The 7,331-nt window shown below is 31.2% G+C and overlaps 1 long non-coding RNA gene across 1 annotated transcript in view; it reads right to left on the bottom strand.

Annotated features, from left to right (window-relative positions):
* Positions 1-300: 300 nt before the first annotated feature.
* The window catches only part of LOC124423111, a 17,648-nt gene continuing 10,617 nt past the window's right edge, over positions 301-7,331 (bottom strand). Inside the window, exon 3 of the long non-coding RNA XR_006942012.1 lies at positions 301-642. This is a non-coding gene — a long non-coding RNA (uncharacterized LOC124423111). The remainder of the gene's footprint in view (positions 643-7,331) is intronic.

Raw genomic sequence — 7,331 nt, forward strand, 5'->3', positions numbered from 1 at the left:
ATAATTATATAAAAAAAAATTCTTATTTAACATTAAATACAAATTTAATACATAAATAAACTTTATATAAATTATAATAAAGTATGCAAACTTTAAATAATGAAGTATTGTGAAAAAATGAAAATGAAATATAGTTAATATAGTTATATTATTAATTTTAGTTTAAAAGAATTTTATTCTCTCTCTCTCTCTCACACACACACACATACATATTTATACAAATGTACACATTATGATTTATCAATTTATCAATTTATCAATTTATGATTTATAATTATATAAAAACAAATTCTTATTTAACATTAAATTCAAATTTAATATATAAATAAATTTTATATAAATTATAATAAAGTATGAATATTGTGAAAGAAAAAAAAAATAAAATACAGTTAAATTAAGTTTAGTTTAAAGGAATTTTCTTCTTCTTCTTTTTTTATATGTTCGAAATTGATGCACGCGCGTGCGTCCTTCGAAAATCCTTTTCTTTTTCTTTTTTTTTCATTCTTCCCTCCCCTCTCCCATTTCTATCCATTCTTGAAAAAGAATAGGATAATATTCAAGTAAAGTTTTCTCATATCTTCCATCTTTCTCTCTTTTCTCGATCGTTTCGTTTCTTTGCGGGAGTACGTGTTTGCTTTGCTCCTGGAAGAAAAATCCGTCGTTAGAGGAAAAGCTCTGGAGTCTCGTTGACGGGAATCCCGTATATGCAAACGTTGCGAAATGTTTTCAAAATCTTTTCCTACACCAGACGCGTCTTTCTCGGTCGTTCGATTTCAATTTTTCATGCTCGACTAGGTCGTTGTTTGGAAAAAAAAAAAAAAAAAAAAAAAAAGAAATGAAATGAAAAGAAAAAGAAAAGAATTAAAGGAAAAAAGTCAAAAGGTAAAAACAAACAAAGAAAAGAGAAGGAAAAAAAAAACAAGAAAAAAGAAAAATAAAAGAAGAAAGAAAGGAAGAATGCGAAAAGGAAAAAGAAAATTAAAGGGAAAGAAAATGTTCTAACTCGTGTAGTTCTTCATCGAGACAAAATAAAATGGGGAGCATTATTTTTGTTTTCGTTTTTCCTTTCTTTTTTTCTTTCCTTTTTTCCTTTCTACATGTCCTTTTTGAATGCACTCTTATTTTTCTTTACTTTTTAAAAAAAAAGTGCTTTTCGTCGCAGAGAAAAGAGAAAGAGGAATAACAAAAAAAAAAAAAAAAAAAACAAAAAAAAACAAAAAAAGAAAGAAAGAAGAAAAAAAAGATATACGAAACATCGTCGGCAACCCTTTTAATACTCGTACTTTTATTTCATTATTACTTCTCTCAATTGTTTTTTCCCTTTATATATTTATTTTCATGCTTTGTATTTATTTATTTTCATTATTTACTTATTTATTTTTTTTTTCTCTTTTTTAATTCGCTCGAAAGAAAAAGTTTTTTTACTGTAGAGACTACACTCCTACATTCTCTCTTCCTCTTTCTTTCTCTCAAGAGTGTTTATTATTATTATTATTATTATTATTATTATTATTATTATTATTATTATTATTATTATTATCATTATTATTATTATTATCATTATTCGCGAGTGTCGCGCGAGTGTTGTTTACAAAACGCTCGCGGGACGCGATTTTCAAGCACAACACACTCTGATTTATATGAGACAGGAAACAAACGCACTTACGTCCGCACGAGTTTGTTGTGTAGGTGACACCAGGCTCATGAACTATTCATGGGAAATACAAGCACCGTGACATTGGTTAAGCTCGTGCCGTGGAAAATGCGTGCCCCGGGAGAAAGATAGAGACAGAGATAATGAGAGAGAGAGAGAGAGAGAGAGAGAGAGAGAGAGAGAGAGAGAGAGAGAGAGAGAGAGAGAGACAGTGAGAGGAAGAAGAAGAGATAATGAAAAAGAAACAAAAATAAATAGATAGATAGATAGATAGAGAATGAGAGAGAGAGAGAGAGAGAGAGAGAGAGAGAGAGAGAGAGAGAGAGAGAGAGAGAGAGAGAGAGAGAGACGTACGCACGTACACGAATACATAAATACGAACACGCACGTACACACACTCAAGCGGACAAATAGGTACATGTAGAAAATATTATAAGCGCATTTAAATGATTTCATGGCTCTTCCATCTTGGCTTAATGCCCGTTAAATTTTGTACTTCTCGTCGGCCATTAGTCAAAATTTATGATCGTCGTCTAACCGTGAAACCACTAGATTTCGTGATTTTAACGATACCCTGACGTTTATTCAAACGAAGATCAATATCTTCGGTTTTGAGTTAATTGGTAGACTAATCGTTGGGATCAATCGACTTCTCTCTATTATATTCGTCTCGTCGGGGATAAAAGATGAGGATCGTGGGAGGGGGGCGTAGAAGGATGGAAGTGAATTGGGGGAGGGGAAGAAATTATAATAGATCGATTTGAATTTATTGCCAAGCAACGAGATCGAACGAATACTAACAAATGTCGTGTCTTAACGTCGACTAAGCATTAAAATACGAAATCGTTTTAGAGTGAGCGTTTATCGTCGATTGAATTAGTTATACCATTTCTCTCTCTCTCTCTCTCTCTCTCTCTCTCTTTCTTTATCTCTCTTTTCTATCCCCTCCATCCCTCTTCTCCTCTCTCATCCATATCCCCACATCTACTTCCTCTACTATCGAGAACTACTTTACTACAAATCTTTATCTTCAAAGTCTTTTTCTCTTTTCTTTTTTTTCTCTCTTTTTTTTCTATCCTTCTTTCTTTCTTCCTTCCATAATGTCGTCTCGTTTATTTTCACTATTTTTTTTTTTTTTATAGCGCCATCATTTTCTTCTTCACCCTTCTCCTTCTCCTTCTTCTTCTTCTTCTTCTTCTCATTCTTTTTCTCTTCTTCTTTGTTTTCTTCTTTTTTTGTTCTTTTTTTCTTTTTTCCTTTTCTTAATCCATTCAAGACTCCTTTAGTATATTTGATCTCTCGTTAATCCCTAGCGAGGATATTTTTCTAAGCATCCTTTAAGAAATGTAAACCGTAAATATCGTTAAACTCGTAGCGACGCGATAATTTTGCAATAAATTGTTCGTTGCTTTGTTCGAAAGAAAATTTGCGATCATTTTCTTCTATACGTATGTATATGAAAATGATGGATATAATGTAATATGAAAAATATCGTATTGTATCGTAAAGTTGGCGGGATTGTTTGCAACAATGCGGTTCGAATTTTGACGTGAAAACACTTCGAAGAGATCTTATATCCTCGTCGTAGTTCGTAAACAAATCCTTATTGCCTGTCTATTTTGACAAAGGGCAGGGAGGTGAGGGAGGCCTTTTATCTCTTTTTTATTTTTCTTTTTATCAAGAAACACCTTCTATCGAGTTATTGCACTTTCAAAGCGTTACTATACAAAAGTACGTTAATTATCGTACAAAGAGTAAATTTAAATTAAATCGAGAAAATTTTGTTGACTTCGTTGATGTATATATCATACGTGACATACATACGAGACGTCGGTTGAAATATTTTGTGACAGGAAATATACGTCTCGTCGATGTATTTTATTTTCCTTTTATTTCTTTTTTTTCTTTCTTTTCTTTTTTTTTTCAGAGTACAATAATTTATAGCGCGATTGGGAAGTATCGTTCAAAGAAAAAATCCGATTATAAAATGACGATAATTTCTGTTGAGAGTACAGATTTCGTATTCTGTTTAATTGAACCTTTTTAGAAATCAAATTGACGCAATTGCAGGTTAAATTCAAACTTGAATAAAATCAAATTCATCATTTTCTAGAAAAATCGAAGCATTTTTCGCGAAATTTTTTCTTGTTGTTTCTTCTTTTTTTTTTTTGTTTTTATGATCATATATTTCCGAATTAAAAATAAAATCAAACGTAAATTTATTGTTAAAAAATTCGAAATTTTGTTCTACATTAGATAACGATACTTTAATTAGTATCTTATTAGATTTTGAAAGTGTAAAATGTAAGATAACAATCGAAGTTGAAAAACAATCGGATTTGATTTTAAAGGGTTTACAGTATTTACAACGTTGTAAATGATCAATTGTAGACTCAACGTTACGTTTTTCTTCTTGATATAATAATAATTCCGCAATAAAGGAAAATCAGAACAATCATATTTTTTTTTTTTTTTATTAAATCGATTAAATCGATAATCTTTTAAAAAGGTTTCGATTATATCGATATTTTAACACGCATTGGAATTCTTTACAATTTTATGGTATATAATAATTTTCCGCAAATATGCGATTTGGAATGCTTGATTGAAAATACAAAACGATGTTTGATTTTCATTAGATCGTCGAGCAGTATCGAATTTAGATAAGCTGTGACCTTTGAAATTTTAGTTCTTTCATTTTTTTCTTTTTTTTAAGCGCATCCTTAAAGATACTTTTTGGTTATTTTCTTTTTCTTTTTTTTTTTTTTTTTTTTATAAAACAAAAATTGGAGGACGAGATAATTACCGGAAGAATTTTATTAGAAAAAATTGATTGATTTGAAGGGTTGGTAATTGACATTCAAAAAGTTCGAGTGAATTTCGAGCGCAAAATCTGTAATATAAAATTTGACCGTACCAATAATTCGTTCTCCGGACTGTCACGGTGAATGTTTTAAATTTTTTATTGAAACTCAGAGGGAGTTCTGCGAAGCACACTTTGAAAATTGTCACGATATAGGATAACGTGCGAGATAGGAATCGTGAATGATATAATTTAATATTGGGTCCTATCATTCTTTCTGCACGATTTTTATTAATATAGGGCAATTGTGATTCGAAACAAAATTTGCAATAATTCCTTTTATATTAGTATAATATTTATTATGAGATTACGTATGCGTTAGAATTTTTTTTTTTTTCTTACGTACAATTCAACGGCATCTATTAATATTTTGATTTTTTTGTTTTTCTTTTTGTTTCTATTTCTCCTTTTTTTTTTTTTTTTTTTTTTTTTTTTTATTAAACAATTACATTTTCGTCGAAAATAATCAGGACTTCGTAAAAGTATGGCGAGAGTATGCTGATAGAGAGAAATAAAAAATAGTTTTCAAACAAAAAAAAAAAAAAAAAAAAGAAGAGAAAGATAATTTACATCCTGTATATCTTCTGAATAATTTCGGTTTTTATTTCATCGATTTTCTATCTCAAATTATTTAGCTGGCTATCTTTCAAAACTTCTGGAAGTTTGTCGGTTGAATTCAGTTTATATATTTAAGAACTTGATTTGTGACATTTCGATAGAATAATGTCCTATTTTTTATGGACGTATCTTTCGTCATATATATATGTATATGTATATAATAATAATAATAATAGTAATAACGATCGCTTACGTAAACAAAAGAAATTAAGTATGTACAACGATAGTTTATAAACTTTACCTCGAATCATCGCTTTGTACCTGGTCGACGTTCATGATTACATAACGAACTTTTTTATCCCCATTTCCTTTTTATTTTTAACTTTTCGTTTTTCTTTCTTTTCTTTTCTTTTCTTTCCTTTTTTTTTTTTTTTTTTTTTTTTTTTTTTTTTTTTTTCTTTATGACTTGCTCACTCTAGAGAGAGTCACTTTAATTCAGGACAACGTAAGCACGCGCTCGGACGCTTTAATAAATAACTAAGAGGTTTATTGCGCTGTTACGGGCCGAGAATCATAGTATACTTATTCCGTTTAGCGGTATTTAAATGTTGTACAAAAATGGTTGAAATCTTGAAAATCTTTAAAACATTTTTCTGATCTTTCCCTCTCCCTCTCTCTCTCTCTCTCTCTCTCTCTCTCGCTTTCTCTCTCTCTTTCTCTCTGATGAAAAAAAAGAAAAAAAAAAATCTAGAAAACTTCAATTTTAATTATTATTCAATAAATAAAATAAAAATTTATACAAAGTTACATACCTACGAGTAAAATGAATTTCTAAAAAAATGACAGAATCATTAAATGTGTGTGTGTGTGTATATATAAATATATAAATATATATATATATATATATATATACATATATATATGTATATATATATATATATATGTATATATATAAAGAAAAGAAAAGAAAGAAAATATTTAACGTAAAATGCAGGAAGTAAAATAAATTCTCCATAAGGTATTCGACGTACGAAAAGTATATATAATATTGTAATATAAAATATATTAAAATAAAAAAATAATTAAAAAAAAAAAAAAGAAAAGAAAAAAGAAGAAAAGAAAAAGAAATAAAAGACCAAGAAAGTCGAAATGAAATATAAACTATGCTTGAAATAAATTTTTTGACAAATTGCGATATATAAGAAATACATATATATACATACATAGACATAATACATATATAATATTTTATGAACAAACCGAATCGAAAATTCGAAGAGTCGACGATCTCAAAGAGAGAGAGAGAGAGAGAGAGAGAGAGAGAGAGAGAGAGAGAGAGAGAGAGAAAGAGAGAGAGTAAAAAAAAAGAGAAGAAAAAAGAAAAAAAAAAAGAAAAGAAAATACATAGTCGCGGGATAAGAAAGAGTTAAGAAGGTTGATGTTTGATCATTTTTTAGAAGGAAAGTTTAAACGTGGAACGAAAGTACGGTTATTGCGTTCGAGCAGGCTAAATACTCTTGGAAGCTACGCCGAGGTATCTCATAAAACGGTTATAGAGCGTTCGTTCGAAGCTCGCTCTCCCGCTGACATATTAATCCTACTAACAGAGGGTTGAGTGTACTTTGCATGACCGTTCTGTCGGTTAGCCGTGTTTAACTTGCCGTTCTCGAAAGCTTCGAACCGTAACACAAAGGTATACCAACCTCCGCCCTCATCCACCACCCAACACCCAACTCCTACCGCCTTGTCCCACCCCAACCCACCCCATCCTACCTTTCTCGTTTCGTTGCGTATAACACCGAGTAGCGGAGGAAAGCTCCTCGAAGTTACGCTTTCCTGGGATCGAAACTTTGACGTCCGTCGTGAGAGCGAACGAGCGAGTAAGCGTAAGCGAGAGAGGCCGTCGAAGAGTTTTGATGAGGGATGGGGAGTAGAAGGGAGGTTGGGGCGGGGTAAGGGGGAGGACGGGAACAAGGAGTACCGCGAGAGGGCGCATACTCGCCCTGTTTGCAAATTATTAGAGCCAACGAAAGCGTTCCGTTCCATTCCGTTTCTTTCTCTCTCTCTCTCTCTCTCTCTCTCTCTCTCTCTCTCTCCATCTCTCTCTTTACTTTTTTCCGCTTTTTCGGTTTTTTTTCGATATTTTTTTATGTTCCTTTTTTCTCTTTTTCTTTTTTCTCTTCCCTCTTCTTCCCTCTTTGCACCGAGACTCTCGCGAAATTATTTTCCGCGTCCGTGAATTCGTTCACGCCGCGT

This window comes from Vespa crabro, chromosome 3 (assembly GCF_910589235.1).
Source record: "Vespa crabro chromosome 3, iyVesCrab1.2, whole genome shotgun sequence".
In the NCBI taxonomy this organism is placed as follows: domain Eukaryota; kingdom Metazoa; phylum Arthropoda; class Insecta; order Hymenoptera; family Vespidae; genus Vespa; species Vespa crabro.